The 22,116-nt window shown below is 40.7% G+C and overlaps 1 long non-coding RNA gene across 1 annotated transcript; it reads left to right on the forward strand.

Annotated features, from left to right (window-relative positions):
- Window positions 1-682: 682 nt before the first annotated feature.
- On the forward strand, window positions 683-21,303 carry LOC127684586 (uncharacterized). The gene is made up of 4 exons (XR_007977754.1): window positions 683-795; window positions 15,963-16,035; window positions 19,973-20,062; window positions 21,070-21,303. It is a non-coding gene; the product is annotated as an uncharacterized LOC127684586 (long non-coding RNA).
- The last annotated feature ends 813 nt before the right edge of the window (window positions 21,304-22,116 follow it).

Raw genomic sequence — 22,116 nt, forward strand, 5'->3', positions numbered from 1 at the left:
GCCTTGTTAGCCACTGTTAGAAATTGTAAGCAGATATAATCTACCATTGCTTCTCATTGATTATCAAGTGGTTCCAAATTCATTCAGTTATGACCTGATCAGTGCATTCTTCCTAGGACACCGTGGATGCTTCCCCAGACACCTCTCCAAGTACAGTCCAGGAACACTATTTTTGGGGCTTGTCTGAAAGCTACAGCATCATAATCTCCATTTTAACAAAGAAAAACCAAAGTTAGATCTAAGGTCATAAGCTTCTGTTAACAGCTGATGCCCAAAACACCCAAAGCCCAAAGCCCCTCCCCGTTTATCTGTCTTTCTCAGGGCATTCATAGTAGAATGGAAACCAGATGTCCCTAAATCTATTTTTTTTCTCTCCAAAAAGGGTTGTCTGGGAAAAAGTAGGTGATTTTGGTAGAATAGCTTTTTAAAAATATTAGCCTTTAATGAATTGTAATATGTTTTCATCCTGTATTTTCTTAGTGTAAGTGTTGGAGGATGTAGTTGTTTGGATTGGACTGCCCCCCACAGACTCATGGATTTGAATGTTGCTCTAAAGTGAGTGGTATTACTAGGAGGCATAGCCTTATTAGGGTAGCTGTGGCTTTGTTGGAGGAAATGTGTCACTGTGGGGGTGACTTTTGACCACTGAGATGCTTAAGCTCCTCCCAGTGTGGCACACAATCTCCTGCTGCCTGCAAATTACAACGTCGCTCTCAGCTCCTTCTCCAGCACCATGTCTGTCTGGATGCTACCAAGCTTCCCACCATAATGAAAATGGACAAAACCTCTGAAACTGTAAGCCAGTCCCAATTAAATATTTTTGTACATAGGAAATGCCAAGGTCATGGCATCTCTTCACAGCAATGAAAGTCTGAGTAAGACATATGGGTGTCTGTCTGCTCCTGCACACATACACACACACACACAGAGAGAGAGAGAGAGAGAGAGAGAGAGAGAGAGAGAGAGAGAGAGAGAGAGAGAGAGATTAGAGAAGGGTGTTCATATTTCTTTCTCTATTGGGCTCCACTTTTTTCCTTGAAGCAGGTTCGCTAACTGAACGTAAAAGTCACAATATCTACTGTGGCTGGCCAACGAAGTCCCAGGATCTACCAGTCTCTGCTCTCCAGGATTGTAATTAGAGAGATGTGCAGCCATGTCTATCTTTTTCCTGAGTGCTGGGAATTTGACCTCAGGTTCTTGTGCTTGCATAGCAAGCTGTCTGTCTCCCAGTGAGCCATTTTCTAAGGCTTTGTGTTTTGTTTTCTGTGCCTGGTCTACTTGGGTTCTCCTTGTTGTCATCAAGTAACTCTCTGCTTGATCTTTCGCAGAGTGCTTAGGAATACTTGGTTTTAGTATTTTATAAAGATGATAACCATAGGATGATGACAGGGTGCTGATGTTATGCTGAAAAGGCTTTAAATGTTTCCTCGGTATAATTCTCCTCAATCTGCACAGAATTCTAAGTAATCATGATTTCCAAACCAGGAACCACGGAGCCCTATCCCTGACTTAACACAGAAGTACATGGGAAGGCAGCTGAGTGGAAGGGCAGAGTAGAGCCCAGGGTCTGGCTTAACATAGAGGAAGAAAGGAAGGCTGCTGGTAGATAATATAGGAATTAGGATAAATAGCAGAAATATAAATGCACTCTTTCCTTGATCTCCTTTTACATATGAAAGACAAAATTTTAACAATTTTTTTTTCAATGTAAGAGTCTTATGTTTAACAGCATAGATTAATGTGAGCCTATAATTAAGGGGTTTGGGAATATTTCAAATTAAGATTCTTAAAAGAAATATTGAAGGGATTGATAAATTTTTGACTTGAAGCATGTTCTTCATTCGTGGAGGTTGGTAGAATGTATTTGCATATTTCAGATTCAGACCTAGGTTTAGCAATACCTAAAATATTATGCCAAGGGGAATGCCACTACTGATAGCATTTGTAAATTAAAGGCCAGGAATTATTGGAAGACTCTGGAGAGCACAATTAAAAAAGACTGTGGAAGAATCTCCTTGTATGGCTACTTTCTAGAAAGGGTGGTTTAAAAAAAATCTTGTTGGAATGTATTAAGTTCAGATTGTCTAGGGTTGAAGGAATGTACTAGATGCTTTTTAGTGAAGTATTCCATTACAGCAATTCTACAATTTTGAGTTTACATTTTCATTCCTGGGTTGGAAGTTATTTCAGTTCAGAATTACAAACCTGGCAAGTCTAATTGCAATGACTCCAAACCCGGGTTTCCAGACATCTTTCAATTCCTTCTACCACACTGTGGTCTATGATCCTGTCCATCCTTAGAAACTCTCTGGAGTATGAAAAAAATCAGAATTATATTCATTTAGATATGTGTGTGACAGATTTTCCAAAGCCAAACAAAAGACTCATTCTGTGTGGTCCTGTAATAATGTGACAGTGACACTTCTCCTATGAAGTAGTGGGTCGTGTGACCCCTCCCCTTAAATCTTTTGTGAATACCTTCACTAGTAAAATATAGAGACAATGATACTACTTAGGTTTTCAAGTTCCAGCCATAAAAATGGCATTCACTTCTGCCTTGGTTTCTTGGAACTTTTGGGCCCAACCACTGTACTATAAGAATGTCCAAGCTATGTGGGAAGGCTACATACAAGTTTTGCAGCCAACAATACCATCTGAGTTCCTGGCCAATAACCAGTGACAACCACTTTAGCAAGCCTTCAGATACATCCTGCCTCAGCCATGGTCAACAGTAGCCTATTGGGAATAAATAGTATATTTTTTTGTGCCTTTAGGTTCATTGGCTGAGGTCTCTAGAACAAAACTTAAAATGAGTAAAGGGTCTAAACGTATTGAGTGTAAGGGTGACCAATACAGAAGCCTTCATTAGGAAACAAAGCTTATAGAAAGTAATGTTATTTATGTGATTTTGTTTGTTTATTTGCTTGCTTGCTTGCTTGCTTGCTTTTGCTTTTGGTTTTGTTCTGGAGACATGGTTTCTCTGTGTAGCCCTGGCTATCCTGGCCTCACTCTGTAGACCAGGTTGGCCTTGAATTAACTGAGATCTACCTGTCTCTACCTCCTATCTATGCTAGGATTAAAGATATACACTACCACTGGCCAGCTAATCTATGTTCTTTAATAGTGGACTTTTATTAGTTATTTTTCTGTTGCTGAAATAAAATACTTTGAACAGAAGCAATTTGAGGAAGGAGTATATTTGCCTAAGGCTTCAAAGGCCTAAATCTATAATGACAGACACAGCATAGCAGGAGGAGGTGGAAACTGGTTGATCACACTTCAACTTCCTGTATATACCAGAAACAGGGAGAACAAACTGGAAGTGGGTCCAGGATATAAACTCTTGAAACCTGCTTCCAGTGATGTGCTTCTTCCATAATCTTCCCAAATAGAGCTATCACCAGGAAACCAAGTGTTCAAATACATTAATCTATGGAGAATATTTCTCATTCAGATCATCATAAGATTTAATAAAGAGTGGAAAGTAACATTATAGGACAAAAAGAAGATTCGGAGCTAAGGGTACTAACCTGAAGAAACTTTGCTAATATGTGTTCAGAGGCTTCTCAGCATCCTTGTCTAAAAGACAAAGACTCTCCTTTCCTCTGAGTAATGACAATCTTGCATAGGGTCTTAGAACATACCTTAAGGTAACAGGGCAAAGGAACATAAGATTGACCCTCTTGTCAAAACAGGTTTTGCTTTCAAAGCTCCATGCACCAATGTACTGTTTAATGACAGCATGTCTTGAAGTCCATCAAGGCTGTGAAACACCCTCCTACACAGACGCAGTTAAGCCTCAGAACAATGAAAAACAATCAGAAGATGCTTGTGATTATTTTAAAGCACTGATCAGCAGATGAAATACCCAATAACTAGTGCTGACTAGGGCAGACCTGTGCTTCTGAATGGGAAACTAAATATTCTTCCCTGAACAGCCAACTCATCATTGGCATTGATGTTATTACCATGAAGTAATAGCTTTAACTTATGAGGCCTGTTGGAATTTGCTCATGAGCCAAACATTATTCTAGACTAAAAATTAGTTCCTCTTTCCGACTTCCCTGTTGTTGATTGAGACATCGGATTTTCTAGCTACTTGGAGATAAACTCTAATTCCTCCATTAATTATTCAGTTATTAAGATCTTCTAAAACCTCATACTTACAATGACTTCTAAATTCCCATGTTAATATTTTTCTAGCAACAGTTAACTTCTTTCCCTTCTGCCTCCACATTCCTAGTCTTAAACTCTGCTATTAGACTTGCCTTCTTCAGTATTATAGCTGCCATGATATTTTTTCATGAATGTAGTATGTCAGAAACATAGATGAGCATGCAAGTATTTTGTTTCCTCAATATCAGAATGTGTTTCATAATAAATTCACAAGATAAGTTACCCAGGACCCGCCTCATCTTAGAGAGAGGTTCTGAGAGAAGGAGTGTCTGGGAGCAACAAAAACAAACAACTTAAGTCTAATCATGGGTCCAAGCTAGGCAGAGGCCTATGTTCTGCTTGAACATATTTCCAGATTGCTTTCTCTCTGTTCTCCTTCCTCTGGAGATCTCCAGACAGCTCTCTCTCTATTTTCCACTTGAGGCAGTTCTCCAAGCAGTTCTCTCTTGCTATTCTAAAAATAAATTCTGTGGATAGCTCATCTCTTGCAGATTATAAGCCCAGTCTTTTATTTTACATACCAATCCAGTCATCTACTCTAAATTCCCTTTTGATTATCTTATAAAGATCATCCTGCAATCCCAGCCCCTCGATTCTTAAGAGACAACAAGTACACACATTTTATAGCATTGTAAAAGAATTCAGATATACCTGTCTCTGTTAAGCACAAACAATAAACTAGTTGGAGAGGACATACCGTGAAATTACCATTCTACCACACCTGGGCCTAACCTTGCTCTGTCCCAGGCTCACCCCGAACTCAGGAATCAGTCTGACCTTACAAACTTAAACACAAGATTTAGATGAGTGGGATCTCCTTAGATTACCACTTCCTAAATCTCTTAAGCTTCTTCTGTAGTATCTTTCTGACAAGTTGGCTCACAGCCCAGCTGCTTTTGTTCCTTTAGATTAATGAAGCCTATCTTATATTGTATCTTGACTTTTTACATAGTTGAAAAATTATATATTTTTGAACTCATGTTTTTTAGAGTTCTTTTCCATAGCCTTAAGAGTTGTCCTGAGGATTCCAGAGTTTACAGTATTAATGAAACATTAATCATACCAGATCTGGGCTGTCTCTGATTATCATGAAGTCACTAATGTTAACATGGAGAACATCCCTTGAAGGAGGAAAATAAAAATATGTACAGAATTATGCAGACAAGCCTTATGCCCACAGCAGCCCATGCTGTTCCAGATGCTGGAGCCATGTCATTCCACCCCTAGCAAGGCAATGCCAGACCAGCACTAAGTCAACTCAATTGCCTACAATTCTCCCAGTAATTTCAGCTTTTCTTAATAGGTGGCCATTGGCAAACACATATCCCTTTATTATAGTCTTAACTACTAATATTAACTCAGATCACATAGTACATATCACATGTTACTCAGTAATTATATCTATAATATCTGTCTGTCTGTCTGTGTCTCTGTTACAGAATGGCTACAAAAAGCTAAAGAGGCCATAGGAGAACTTAAGCTCAAAGAGGCCTTTTGAAGACAGAAGCAGGATAAGAGACACAAATAGGACCTCGGTGGTAGGTAGAGGATTTAGAGAAATAACTCTGTTGGAGGCTGCCACAGAGCCACACTGCAGGTTCACAGGTTTGAACCTAGCCTCAGGGATGATCCAGGCCCATGGTAAGATCCAGGACCAGGGAGTTCATAGAAGCAAGGTGTAGAAACAAGCACAGACATATAAGCAAGCTATGGGACAGATGACAATTGAATTTGTCCCCAAAATATCTCAGCATTGGCTAGCTTATTCTGAATAAGAGATGTTCCCCTTCCACAGTCTAGTCTTTACAAGGTCTCAGGCCTACTTTTTCTGATATGATTTTAATACACCTACCTGCCATTGGTGTCCAAACCTATTTGGCTTGGAAAAATGGCTATGACCTCAAGAAATGCTGGTGGGGATATAGAGACAAGGGAGCACTCAGTCACGTTGATGGCATTGCAAACTGATGCAGACACTATAGAAACCAGTATGGAGAATTCTCAAAGAGCTAAAAGTAGATCTAGCACATGACTCATCTACACTACTCTTTGGTTTATGCCCAAAGGACTCCTACCCCAGAGATACTTGCTTACCATGTTCATTACCACTTTATTCACACTCGCTAGATAATGTAAATAGCCACATTCCCTCCTACAATGAATGGATAATGAATATGTGATACACAAACACAACGAAATACTGTTGATATGTAAAGACAAATGAAATTCAAAGGTAAATGGGTAGAACTGGAATGTACTATGCTGAGTGAGGTAACCCGGACCCAGGAAGAAAAACACCACGTGCTTCCTTTTATGTGTATATCCTAGGTCTAAGACTTCAGATGCATGTTTATAAGCTGAAGGAACAGCAGAAGCCAGCAAAATACAAAAGGATGGGCAGGGAGGGTGAATAGGAGATGGGGATGGATAGTAAGCACAAGTACTATGAATAAGAAAATGGGGAAAATAGAAGAAGGCAGGGATGGAATGATTGAGACTAGGAATACTTGAAAACTACAAATGGAAGCATTATTCTACATTATTAAAAATACACACCCACACGCATATGTGGGAAAGTTTAGATAGATAGAGAGAAAGATAGAAAGATAGGTGTGTGTGTGTGTCCTAGAACCAGAAGGTAAAACCCTATTGCTGAATACACTACATACCTTGGATACAGTATTTGAGGAATGGATCTGGAACTGACCAGGAAACCTCCTTCTTGTTGTTTTTTTTTTTCTTTTTTTATTCAATATATTTTTTATTTACATTTCAAATGATTTCCCCTTTTCTAGACCCCCACTCCACGAAAGTCCCATCAGCCCCCTTCTCTCCCCCTGTTTTCCCACCCAACCCTTCCCACTTCCCTGTTCTGGTTTTGCCCTATACTGCTTCACTGAGTCTTTCCAGAACAAGGGGCCACTCCTCTGTTCTTCTTGGACATCATTTGATGTGTGGATTATGTTTTGGGTATTCCAGTTTTCTAGGTTAATATCCACTTATTAGTGAGTGCATACCATGATTCATTTTTTGAGTCTGGGTTACCTCACTTAGTATGATGTTCTCCAGCTCCATCCATTTGCCTAAGAATTTCATGAATTCATTGTCTCTAATATCTGAATAGTACTCCATGTGTATATATACCACATTTTTTGCATCCACTCTTCTGTTGAGGGATACCTGGGTTCTTTCCAGCTTCTGGCAATTATAAATAGGGCTTCTATGAACATAATGGAACATGTATCCTTATTACATGCTGGGGAATCTTCTGGGTATATGCCCAGGAGTGGTATAGCAGGATCTTCTGGAAGTGAGGTGCCCAGTTTTCGAAAGAACCGCCAGACTGATTTCCAGAGTGGTTGTACCAATTTGCAACCCCACCAGCAGTGGAGGAGTAGAAGGGGTCATAGAAAGTCTTCCAACCAAAAAAACCACAGGACCAGATGGTTTCAGTGCAGAATTCTATCAGACCTTCAAAGAAGACCTAACACCAATACTCTTCAAACTATTCCACAAAATAGAAACAGAAGGAACACTACCCAATTCCTTCTACGAAGCCACAATTACGCTGATACCAAAACCACACAAAGATCCAACAAAGAAAGAGAACTTCAGACCAATTTCCCTTATGAACATCAATGTAAAATACTCAATAAAATTCTTGCCAACCGAATCCAAGAACACATCAAAACAATCATCTACCATGATCAAGTCATTTGTTAAAGAGCAGCCTCAGTTGCAATAAAGATCCCAGGATATTGGAGATGCCAGGTTCATGGACACTCGCCAAGGAGAGCTGCAGGTATATAATATGGATGGGTAAGAGGGAAGCCATGTGAGCTGCAGATGGCAGAACTGAGGACATGGAGATGATCAAGCTGTTTGAATACCAAGAGAAAAGTGTTACATCCATTTCTTGCAAATAATTTACTAAGCAACATCACCAATAAAACCCACTAGCCCAATTCCTCAAAACGTTTCAGGGAACTACCTTACCTATTTTGACCTTTCTCATCTGAAACATTATTTCCTTTTCTGATCTGAGCCACGTCATTAGTATAGGATTTGAACCTTCTTCCATGGTCAATGCCTCCATTGACAAAATAATGAACTCTTTGTTGGACTTCATTCTAAAATGTGTCAGAGATAATGATTTACCTGCCATCTTCCCTTTCAATCCTCTGTTGAACTCTACAGCCAGTTCAGAGATGAACTTGCAACTCATGCTCTCCTAATAAAAATATGTCTTTGTATATTTATTATTAGAACTCATCAAACAAAGAACATTTTTACTCCTTCTTTGTTCTCAGAAGCAGAGCCTTGCCATTGACCAAGGGCCCAACCACATGAAGAAACTGACTAGGGCTGTGGTCTTCAACCTGTGGGTCACGATCCCTTTGGGGTTTAAAAAACCTTTCACGGGAGTCACCTAAAACCATCCTAAAACACAGATGTTTATTTTATAATTCATAACAGTAACAAAATTACAGTTATGAAGTAGTAACAAAACTAATTTTATGGTTGGGGTCACCACAGCATGAGGAACTGTCTGAAAGGGTCCCAGCATTAGGAAGGTTGAGAACCACTGCTCTAGGGCATGAAGGAATGAAGTCAATACCCAGAGAGAAGAAGTGAAAGAATGAGAAAATCTAACAAGCGCCAGGTCACTGTTTCAACTTTCTCACTACAGCTCAATTTTATAGACAATAAATCTGTAATGGCTATTCTTGGATGTCAGTTTCACTATATCTGGAATGAACTACAATCTGGAATTGAAGGGCTCACCTGTGATCCAGATCTTGAGGCTAGAAGACCTGAGTTTCTGTCATGAATCTTGGTATGGAGATCTTGAAGAATAGTGGCCATGAAAAACTTAGGCCCAGGCAAGGTAGTATATGCCTTTAATCCCAGGAGACTGAAGCAAGAAAATCTCTAAGTTCAAAGTCAGCCTGGGACAAAGCAAGTGCCAGATCCAGACATGGTGGTACATACCTTTAATCTGGGCCACACCTTCTACTGGAGGACTACATGGGGGCATTGGAAGGAGAAAGATTCACTCTTTTTTTTTTTTTTGACTGCTTGCACTTACTTGTCAGCACATCTGTTGGAACCTACTTCTACAAAAGACCAGTTCAAACAACTACCCTTGTGGGACTGAGAAACTACTAAATTCTTGGACTTTCCATCCACAGCTGCCCATTGTTGCATTAGTTGGACTATAGACTGTAAGTCATCACAATAAAATCCCTTAATATATAGAGACATTCCATAAGTTCTCTGACTCTGGGAACCCTGACTAATATAAAATCTGTTTACGCCAGATCCAATTAAGTTTTTCTCACTTATGAGCAGAGATCTCTAATATATGTCTGAGAAATATCCTTCAGCATCTATCACAGTGCTAAACCCACAATGACTTACCAGGTAAATGCATATTAAATATAATACAAGCAGTACTATGACCAGAATTTTTAAATGCAGACAATACCAATGTTGGGAAGTAGACAGCAACTGAGATTCTCCTGCAGTGTGGATCACAATCAAAAGTAGCATTGTCATTTTGTCTTTATATCTAGAAAAGTTTGATATTTGTTTATATACTAGGACCCAGAAGTTATTGGGGGCATATGTACAATCGCAATAAGATATATTTTCAACAAAAGACAGATGAAAGAAAAATATTCAAAGTAGTCCCAAACTAGATATAATCCAATTTTCTACCAAAAGGAAACAATCAGTAGATAAATAAATAAATGGGTGATGATATTCGATAGATAGGTAGATAGATAGATAGATAGATAGATAGATAGATAGATAGATAGATGTAAAGATACATGCAGATACACAGACTGAATATTAGTACAATAGAGTTGGCACTCTATATCCACATATTCAGCTGCTACAATTCAAAAATATTTGAAAATCTATTACACTCATACTGAACTGTATAATTATCTCCTTGTGATTCTTCCAAAGCAATTAGGTATATCTACTTACCTTCTATTGGGTATTATAAGTAGTATGGAAATGATCTAAAGCATATGGGAACACAAGCAAAGGTCAGGTGCAGATGTTAAGCCTACTTATATAAAAGATTTGTGTATCAGTCCGTGTTCCTCAGTATCATGGGGAAACCCTGGAACTAGTCCCCTATGGGTAACAAACTATACAACCACAAGAAAGATTGATCAATGCTGGTGCCAAACTCACAAGCACAACACTGAGCAAAAGAAGCCAAACACAAGGAGACCACACTTTATGGTCCTATTTACAAAGGACAAAGAAGAAGAAGCTAATGTTCACTGTAGGAAACAAGAATAGTTCCCATCATGGTGGGAGAGACCTTACCGGATGAAGGAGTTCTGGAAACTATCTCTATGGACCTGCCCTGTATAAACTTTCATTTATTGAGCTTCAACAGAGAGTAGATTTCAAGAAACTGAAAAAATGAATTTTTGATTTTTTTTTTTGGATAACCACACACTGGGCAGGTTCCTGACCTCCCTCAGCTTGTGCCCTTTCTGGGTGGCAATGACAGAGGAGGTGAGAACTGTATGAAGAGCAGCTACCACATAAAGGAGCAAAACCATGAAAGGAAATGCATTTGTGACAGAGGAAAGTGTGTTCCCTGAATTCCTCCATCTGTCACACCATATGCAGCATCTATCAACACCCATTTGCTGTGTTCAATGAAGGACATTTCTTTCCTTGTAGAGAATAAATTGTCCTTATCAGATCTTATGACAACAGTTGCTTCAGTCTTGATGCTCTGGGAATTGGGTCATTCTGTCAAAGAGATTCAACAGAAACAGAGATGGCTCCTTGGCTTTTTAAAGCCCCCAAAAGCCACCTGGAAACTTAGATTCCAACAGTTCCATCCAAGTCCACCATCTCTGCTCTTGCTCTTTTTCCCAGTTTTTGCATTTGCACTTCATCTAGATTTTAACCTCTTGCTTCTTGCTACTTTCAGATATCATATAAACACCTGCTAAGTGAGGTGATCTCCCTAACTCACCTGTAGTAATCTATTAACTCCAACTAGGCTAATTGTCAACTTTCATCTCTATTTGTTTGATCCTCAACCCCATATTTGCCCAGAATAGGTTCATCTCTTGTTGTGGTTTGAATAAAAATGGACCCCATAGACTCATATATTATAGTACTTAGCCTGTTTGAGAAGGATTAGGAGGTGTGACCTTGTTAGAGAAGGCCTAGCCTAGTAAGAGAAGGCATAACCTTGTTGGAGAAGGTGTGGCCTTGTCGGAGGAAGTGTGTTGGACTCTGAGGATTTAGTAATCCAAGTCATGCCCAGTGACTTTCTCTTCCTGCTGCCTGCAGATTCAGATGTAGAACTCTCGGCTCCTTCTCCAGCACCATGTCTATGTACTGCCATGCTTCCCATATGCTGATAATGAACTAAATCTATAACATTGTAAACACGTTCCCAATTAATTTCATTACTTTCTAAGAGTTGCTCCTGTCATGGTGTCTCTTCAAAGAAATGGAGCATTGACTAAGGCATCTCTACACATCTATTTAGTTGTTAAATAGCCTGTGTTAAAAAGACATCATAACCTTTTGGGGGAAAGGCAGTCCAGTGACAGGCCCAATTGGGGATCTACCTCATGGGGAGACACCAAGGCCTGACACTATTACTGATACTATGATGTGCTTACAGACAGGAGCCTAGCATGGCTGTACTCTGAGAGACCCAACCAGCAGCTGACTTGGACAGATGCAGATACTTACACTAAATCATTGGACTGACGTCAGGGACCCCTACGGTTGAAATAGGGAAAGGATCGAAGAAGCAGAAGAGAAGGGTGATCCCATAGGATGACCAGCAGTCTTAACTAACCCAGACCCCTGGGAATACAGACACTGAGCCACTAACCAGGCAGCACACATGAGCTGGTTCAAGCTTCACATACACACACACACACACATACACACACACACACATACAAACACACACACAAACACACATGCACATACACACACACACACACACACACACACACAGCAGAAGACTGCTTGGTCTAGACACAGTGGGAGAAGATGCATCTAATCCTCAAGAGTCTTGAGGCCCCAGGGAGGAGAGAGACGTGGTGATGGGGGTGCATCCTCTCAGAAACAGTGGGGAGGAGGAATGGGATGAGGAACTGTGGAAGGGGAGACTGGGAGAGGAGGCAATGGGTGAATTGTAAACTTAAAAATAACATAACTATATTAGTATAAATACGTGCTTTCTAACAATAGCTGGCTTTCTTAGTTGCCTAGAAATTCTCTTTGCATACCAGAGTTAGTTCTCCCTCTACTTCACCTGCAAGAATAATTCCAGATTTCTATTCGTTCTCTCATCTCAGCACCTCTGCATACTTCCTAGTTCTGTGATTGAAGACTCTTAGCTCTAGGATATGATGTAAGATGCTCCTCCATGAGATGTGCATTATTGAACCTGTGAAGTCCCACCAGGGCTCACACTCAGAAAAGCCCAAAGCTCAGAAGCACTCTCTCCCATCCCAAGAGCCCACGATTAGAAGAGCCCCGTGCTCAGTTTAATGCTGTCTTAAAATTCTTAATAATTGTAAACAAGCCTCCATTTCACACAGTGTAGTGTCTGTGCAAATCATACAGCTGGGGCAGCCTCTTACCACAGGAATGTGGCACTCATACCCCAGAACATGAGGCTTTTCATTGTTCTCAAGGAAAATTGTTTCTTCCAAGCTTTTAGAAACTATTATCCTATTCCCTGTAACATACTTTTCTTGTCCATTTCTGGTACACCCATGTTCACAAAGTTAAATATTATCACTACCTGATTCCACTAAGCCAAAGCACAAACCTGAACCTTCGACTGTCACTCTGTTCTTCCCTCCCACCAACCCCTGACAATTACCAATCAACTTCCTAATTCTATGGATTTCCCCTGCTTCAAGATTTTATAAGAATTTTAATTGTCTGATATAATTTGGCCCCTCACATCTGATATCTTTCACTTGTTTTGAGACTGATGGTAAGTTGCATCCTGTTTTTAAGGCCAAGGTGAGTTCTCACAGTTCCTTAGGACGTTCTATCCCTGGCTTGAGGTTACTTTCTATCACTTCTTCCCTTGACCATATCAATGTGTCATCATTTTTTAAATTCAGTACAAGCTTTACAACACAACTCTTTCAATCCCAGAAGCCTTTCTTTCCCTTGTTCTACCCTGATCCCAAACAAGGGATCTCTCTGCCTTCTTTTCTCCCACTTAAAATCCAGTCCTCACTGGTCTGGCTTCTTTTAAGTGCCTGGTGGGCACTTTATTGACAGATGATGCTTTCTGCCCTTGGTTCTCTAGGATCATCCTAGGTATGATCTGCTGATGGACACGCCCATACTTATGTCTACTTTTCCACTGGCCTCTGGTCTTCCTCTTACAACTCTGACCATCCTTCCCACCATTCTTTGTGTTTCCCTTGATCCCTTGAGTACTTCATTGCTCTTTGTAAAATTCTGCAGTTGGTTGATTTTTATTCTCAATTGATTTTAAACTTGGCTCTTCATCCAGGCTGCACTGTAATATATCTGTTAAAGTTTACTAAGTCAGCCGGGCAGTGGTGGTGCACGCCTTTAATCCCAGCACTTGGGAGGCAGAAGCAGGCAAATTTCTGAGTTCGAGGCCAGCCTGGTGTACAGAGTGAGTTTCAGGACAGCCAGGGCTACATAGAGAAACCCTGTCTCAACTTCCCCTACCTCCCCAAAAACATTTACAAAGTCTCTGTTTCTAAATATTAAGATCAGGCTGTGTTCTACTCTAAGTAATTATATATTGTGTAAAAATGGCATTTTTTCTAGGCTCTACCTGGTTCAGAAAAGACTCTCTTTTACAAGCATCCTTTATTCTACTTTGATTATAAATGCAGAATGTAAGAACAGCTGTGAACCATTGTGGGCACATAAACACTACCAGATGCCTAGCATCACCCATAAAACATAGACTTATCGGTAACTAATTCCTAAAAGAAGATTTAAATGCACCAAAGTTGATTACAATCATATGAGCACCTGGATCTACTAAAATTCAATCCGGAAAACCAGGACTGAGAACTTACTAAATATACCAGAGTAAAGAAAGGAGAACTCATCAGGAGGAAGAAAATACCTAATGTTGCCTGTTACATAATAGACCTGATGCTTTAAGAGGAGCTTCTTTTAAAGGAGAAGCCTAGGGGAAAATAGACCACCACCCATGTAGACTGTTCTTTAGAACAAAGAAATGGTAAGCCACTGCTATAATGGATCATGGCACTCAGACCTAGAGGGGGAAAAGTAAACCAGACTCCCACCTTTATTGTCAATGGCAAAGGCAACTTTTATTTTTTTACTCTGGTCTCATTTAACATCTTCTTCTACACTGAAAGTCATGTAGGGTGAGCTACATGTGGTATGTAACATTCCACACCCTTGAAAGCAGGTGAGAGCCAGAAACATCCTTTCTAGGGATTTCAAAGCATTCTCTCTCTCTCTCTCTCTCTCTCTCTCTCTCTCTCTCTCTCTCTCTCTCTCTCTCTCTCTCTCTCTCTCTCTTATCCCTGCTGTGCTAGACGTGACAGTTATATCTTACAATTTAGCTCTTCTTTGCTAGTTGAAGAGAAGAGCCCCTGACCCTTCAGAGCCTCGTCATTGCTGGCTAAAGTGTGATGCTCCACTTTTGCTGATCCTCTCTCACTCCAATGCTGACCACTTCTGTGGGTCCACATTTCACCCTACAGTTGGGGTACTGGGCAGAAGCTGGGCTCAAAGGAACTGACAATACACCGTTCGGGGTGTGGGAAAATACAGGCTAGGATATGGGAGGCTGAAACTGATGTTCCCAAGCTCCTGGGTGTCCAGTTGCACCTGGAAACTGCATGGAGTCAGGAATGGGCCTGCAAAAAGGAGCCCAGGGCAGGGGGCTCCCAAACTCCTGGACATCCAAATGGACTTGGTCGAGGGAAATTGGGAATGAAGTGAGCCTGTGGACTGAGGATGAGCCTGAGGCCAGGATGTGGGTGTTGGGGTGGGGGTGGTTAACTCCTGCTTAGTGCATCATCTAAAGTCTAACTTAGCAACTGTTGTCTGGGAGCCCAGAGGACCTTCTGAAGGAGGCTTAGGCCTAAAGGCAAAGGCCTTCTCCATGCTCCCCATGATGATTCTTAATTAAAGAGACAGTTCTTGGTTCCAAACTGTTCATTGATTGTTCATCGTGAAAAGTGGATGCGTACCACCTCCTCTAGGTGGACCATATATCAAATAAGTTTTGTGGGGAGCAATGTCCAGGAAGGGAAGTTTATTGACTAAACCCTCAGAGCCTCTAGATACCTCATTAGCATGGAGAACTCTATTCTGGGATACATGACCTATGGGAAGTGTGTCATGTGTTCCAGATCAGGACTCTAGTAGGGAGCCGAGAGCCGTCCACCATCTCAGGTGGATGCCTGGGTGCCAGGGACTCTGAACCTGCTCAGCCTTACCAAGTTTCCTAACATGGTCCACTGTGCCACACACTGCCTTCCATGTTATAAGGCTCTCCTCCTGAAAGAGGCATCCTCATGTCAGTTTCTTCCCACAAACTTGCCTGGTTTCTCTGTCTTTTGAAAGTTATAACACTGAAATAGCAGTGACCTTGACAACCTGTTATCTGGTCATTTGAGTAAGGGACCAGTAGGCAGAAACCCCCTATCATTATCACAGAAGCCTCAGGTTGACATAATCCTCATTATCAAGGGAGATTATTCAAATTGCCATCTGTCTTTCCTTTCTAGAGCTGTTCCTGATCTTCATTTCCAGGGTGTCTTGGAGGTGCATCTCACTACTGCAACTTGACCTGATCCCAAGGTGAGGCTCAAATCTGTGACTCTATAGTTTGACTCTGCAGCAGAATTTCCAGAGGACCTCTGTTAGGCCTAGTTATGAGCCATCAACAAGATTCTTTAGTGTGCTTAGTAGCTTCTAGCTTCCAAGTCTCAGATCTATGTGCACACTTTGAACTCTATTGCAATCTCTTTAACCCTCTATAACTTACATATATACATACACATACACATACATATATAAGCAAATGTACCATGTTACCTGTAATGTATGATCTGAGAACTAACAATAGCAGAACAAAAGGACCTATCTTTGCTTTAACCAACTTCAGAGATAATCAGGACCATTTACCAAATTTCTGCCAACTAAACTAATGTACTCTGTGAATTTATTTTTATTCACTAAACTCTGACATTGAAGAAAGACAGATGTTTCTGACACGGGCTCCTCACACTAGACTGACCTGCCTTCTTTCCTGGGATTCATATCTATATGCAAATGTCTGTGGAATAATCTTTACTTGGAAATCTACAAGATGATTAACACCTTAAAACATCTTTTTAATAAACCTTGAGCCTGCATCTTTATGCAGATTCTGCAGCCCAAATGAGGCCATGCTGCGCCCATGCAGTTCTCTCAAGGACAGAGAGTTGAGAAGCAGTTTGTAGCTGACAGCTCTCAAGACTGAATAAACCTTTCCTCAGCTCACTTGTCTATATTGGCATTTTGTCACAGTCATGAAAGCCTGGCTGAAAAAACACACTTCAGGAATCACTGTTACAGGCACACAGGATATCACACTACTCGGAACAAACAGAAATCTGAGGCCAGAAAACCTAGGCTTGCACCAATCATCTCCTAGCAATGTTTCAGGCCACTAGTTATCTGCTGGTGCTGTAAAATGGGGATCATTTTGAAGTCACATTAAGTTAGTACTATAAAGTACTTAGAAGCATGCCTGGCACAAGGTAAGTACAAGTTAAATAAAAATTTAACTATTGTCACCATTTTTTTTTGCCAAAATTTGCCTTCCCCCTCATTCTTCTGGTGTGTAGAGTCTTTCCCCTGGGTGAGTCATGCAAAATTGTCCTTTTTGAAGGCAAAAAAAATCCTAGAAGACATGTTACCTACACATGCCCCATATTTTTGATGTTTCAGTTTAAGTTGTTGGAGATAATCTGGCCATTCATAATGATCTTGTTTAGCCTCCGTCAGAAGGGAAGGGAATTGAATTCCTCAGGAGTCTCACCAGAAAGGTATGTTAAGACTAAGTTAGCAACAGATATGTAGAGTCTGGATCAACCTCTGACTCATCCTGAAGTCTTTCCACATACCAAGGCTCTTGGTGACCTTCCAAGCAGTGTCTGAGGAAGTTGCTAGTAAGTAAGATGACACACTTCGGTGTCTGTGCCTCACTGGGGATGGAAGTAATGGCTTCAGTAGTCTATGGCCTAGCTCTGTGGGGATGTTACTATATTGATTCATTGGCTCACAGGTGCCACAAACAAACAAACAAACAAACAACACCCCCAAACAGAAAACGTTATTTTAAATATTCCAGCACTTGGCAAAGAGTAAGGTTACAGGTCTGGGATCTGAGATCATTCTGTAAAAATGTATTTCTTCTGAGGGTCTTGATTAAGAAAGATTGAAAGCCACTCACTGCACATGCGAAGCAAATGACTTTGGGAGATTAACCAATCCACAGGGTCAACCCTAAGACATTCAGACTAGAATCTTACATATGGAGAGAGGTAGTTAATTGTTCTTTGGACCATGGGAAGCTCTCAGCAACAACACCATCTGATTGATATGCATTTTTTTTTAAAAAAAAGCTGTCTGTGGAGGAAGGGCTCTAGCGTGGTCTTTCTCTGTCTGGTGATAGGAAATAGATCTTGCTCTTTTGAGCTGAGCTAGTAAGCAGCGTCTTCAGAAGGTAGCCTGCTCAGCAGGGCTAAGGAAAAAGTGAGATGATAATATTTCTTTCTCTAGCTAGGTCAGAGGGTGCCTAGAGTCATAACCAAGGAAACCTGTATATTCAAAACTGTTCCAGAGTGTCTTTCTAATAAAAAATCCTTCTGTGGTAGAAGAGTCAATAACAGAGATATCAATACATCAACTGGGGGGGCTACAGGTAGAAATGGATTAGGGTTCTGACAACTGTGCTCCAGGACTGAGTCCTGGAGAATGACACACACATGACTCCTGGTACTTTAATAACCTTACATTTTCTGCCATTGGAACTATAAAAATGTTCTCCTTTTTTTTTTTGGTTGTTGTCTTTCGATGGCAAATCCAAACAAAGAAATTCCTGTTTAGAAGAACTAAATGTCCCTTTTTCCAGTATACTGCAAGTATTAACTAAAGCAAATACTGGCTATGACAGCACAGGCCTTTGTCCCATACTTCCTATGAAGAAACCTGATAATGAATGGACTACATAAAGGATCACTTCTATTAGCTTTACCAAAATGTATCCAAGGAAACACACTGCAGGGGGCTTTGCTAATAGAGATCCAAATCCCACAGTCATGTTCAAGCACAGCTTCTGGTTTATCTCTAATAGGTCCTCAAATACTCCCATACATCTTGTTATTCTAGACACTGTGCTCTCAAACTTTGGAGAACAACTTCCACTAGTAGAGGAGCTCTGTGTACCTCCTCCCACTTGAAGCTAGACCAACCTTGTTGACTTACATATAGTCCATAGAATACAACAGAGGTAATGCTGGGAACTTGAAGGGCATGTCAGGAAAGGCTGGGTCACTTCTGTTTCTTATGGGATGCTTGTTCTTGGAAAGCCACTTCCATGAGAAGGATGGTATCAGAAATGCCGTGTAGAAGTGTGCCCCGGCATGCAATAAAGACACATGCTCCGTTATGTTCATACCAGCCTTATTTATAATAGCCAGGAGCTGGAAAGAACCCAGATGCCCCTCAAAGGAGGAATGGATACAGAAAATGTGGTATATTTACACAATGGAATACTACTCAGCAATTAGAAACAACGAATTCACAAAATTTTTAGGCAAATGGTTTGATCTGGAAAATATCATCCTAAGTGAGGTAACCCAGTCACAAAAGAATACACATGGAATGCAATCTCTGATAAGTGGATATTAATTAGCCCAGAAGCCCTGAATACCCAAGGCACAAATCGCATAACAAATGACTCCCATGAAGAAGTATGGAGAGGGTCCTGATCCTGGAAAGGATTGATCTAGCATGGGAGGGGAATATAAGGACAGAGAAAAAGGAGGGAGGTGATTGGAGAAGGGATGGAGAGAAGAAGGTTTATGGGACATATGGGGAGGGGGGATCCGGGAAAGGGGAAATCATTTGGAATATAAACAAAGAATATAGAAATTAAAAATACTAAAAAAAAAAACCCACAAAAAGAAGTGTGCCCCTCAATTTACTCAAGCATGGCTGGGCCCTACAGGAACTATCTGGGATGTACAAACTTGTACAACTACAGCTCAGGCCAAGACTGACTTCAACCGTATGAGAAAATATTAGAACAGCCCACCCCCCATTCTAGTCCATAAAACGGTGAGCAGAAATAAGTGGTTATCTTAAGCTGCTATGTTTTATGATAATGTGTTATAGGACTGTTGAGGCAAAACAAGATTGTTGTGATTAATGAGAAAACACTAACAGGAACAACCAATTTCACTTTAAAAACCAGCTCTGCCAAACTGAACTCTGAGGACAAAGTTTTATCTGCATCATCCCTTCCTAGGCTCAGGGTACACGCCATTGAAGGTACCAAGGGTATAAGTGAATAGTGTCTGTACAAAATTGAAAGGCATTTATTGCCTTTATAATGTCAGATAAATTGTCAGTAGTAATAAAAATCAGATAAATGCGATTTTACCAAGGTCCCTTAATTTGCTTCAGGTGACATTTTCCAATTAAAGCTAAAATCAAACACATTAATTATTGCTATTTCTAATTACAGAGACATCAGCAGAAGAATGTATGCAAGTTTGTCTTAGTCTAGTTGGCATCACCATGGCAGAACTCCTGAGAGTGAATTTTCCTTAAAGAGGTTTGTTTGACTCATGGTACTTGAGAACCTTCTGGCTGAAACCAAAGCTAGTAGAGAAATGAGAAAAGCAGCCATGTGTAGAAAGCATGGACTAGCTTCATAACAACAGCTCATTCCTGCCAGAGCTAACTTAATGAGACCACATGAATCATGGCTACGGGAGGTGCCACAGCACCTTTTTATATTACACTGGGCTTCATAGTTTCAATGTCTCCCCACTTCAGCATGGCCACACTGGGATGGGGGTGAGATCTGAACACATAGAGCTTTGAGAGTCATGCTATGGTAAAGAGGAGGAACAATCCTTTCTTATCAAATCCACTGTTCTGAGGTACATTCACCTTCTGTTTTAAGCTATAGTCAATAGTTTATTTTTCAACATATTCCCCTTGATAAGGTTTAAAGGCCATCAAATTATTCCTCTTCCAAGCCATGTTGAAGAAAACATATACATGTACACAGTAAAAATTTCAGCCCATATTTACAAAGAGGTTCCAGGAAATTCACGAAAAGAAGCAAAGTGTCAAGCAGCCCATTTAGAAACTCATAGAGCACTTGAAAGAACCAAAAGAATGATGCTTCCAGAAGCACAGGATGGAGTCTTGGCCACCACTGTGTAAGGACATGGCCATAAAGGTGCGAGGAGTTAAGAGGGAAAGAGAAGCATCTCAGAATGTGGGTTCAATCTAACTCTAGCAAGTTTATCCTAGGAATTAAATCCTAGGATAATCTGTATTTGTGCAGAGTAGACAACATCTATAGCACATGATGCAGAAAAACAAAGGTCATTTACAATGACTGGAAAACAGCTAGTGATTGTCCAAAGAAGCCATTTAGGGAATGGGAGTAGGAGTTGGGGAAGCAGGGAGGCCATCTTACCTGGTGTGCAAAATATCCTTGTTGGTGCCTATGTATTTACTTCCTAGTGATGCTTGCAAGGGCTCAGTGATATGACATGGAGTTCTCTTCTCTAATGTGACCTCACCTAAACCCCTCCACTGTTTCAGGCCTTTCTCCCACAAGGATACTCCAGAGCCTCCGGCTGCTATTGTCCCTCTGCCTTCACACTGATTGGAAGATGGGAACGATGAAGTATGACCACCATGGTCGGCTTGACCCGTACAGAATTGAAGAACCTGATGGTGGAGGTGGACGCTGCGTCCTTTCCATGTTGTCTCTCACTAATGATTTCCCTCCTTGGAAGATCTATTTATGGGGTGCCAAGCAGTAGAAAGTGACACACACACACACACACACACACACACACACACACACACACACACACACACACCACCTTTCATCCAAGGAGTTAGTCCTTGGAAGCTCTTCTCATTTGGCTGAGGAAAGAGAACCACAGTCTCCTTCCCACATCCTTCGATCTTTAAATTCATCTTGGATACTGGCAGTATTAGTCCTAATATCTCTAGAAAACTCCAGTAACATTCTTATGTGTGCTGTGGTAGGGAAGCAAACCCTGGTAAGAGTCTGGCAGCTTCTTGGATTCAACGTAGTGTCTTTCCCTCTATTATCTCCCATTCAATGACAATGGTAAACATTTTCTGCTACCTTCTCATGCATATGTCTGTTTATGGGCCTCCTTGTCTTCCCTTTCCAGACAGTGGCCTTCATAAAGGCAGGTGTGTGTCTAACCGTCCTTAAAAAATACACACATATTTCAGTAAGCAAATCCAATTGGAGAGTGTAATTTCACTTCCCCTGATGTCCTTACTGCCAGCATGGTTTTGATGATGTCAGTTCTAGAAAGAATGAATTGCATAAATGCTCCTGAACTTGTTGAAATGTGAATTGATAGAAATTATATTTAGGAAAATGATGGCCCAGACAGAAGCACAAAGGGAAGATTTGATCTTTCTAAAGTCCAAGTGTCTGAATAAAAAGGTTTGCTTCTTTGGGCATGAGTCCAAGGAGACATATATCCATTAAAAACTGATTATAAATGTTAATGTATGCCAAAATCCAAGATAGATTTTTTTCAAAGATATATGATTCATATGTGAAAAATCTATACATTTTAATGGGTGTTTAAGAAATCT

Source organism: Apodemus sylvaticus, chromosome 5, assembly GCF_947179515.1.
Source record: "Apodemus sylvaticus chromosome 5, mApoSyl1.1, whole genome shotgun sequence".
Lineage (NCBI taxonomy): Eukaryota > Metazoa > Chordata > Mammalia > Rodentia > Muridae > Apodemus > Apodemus sylvaticus.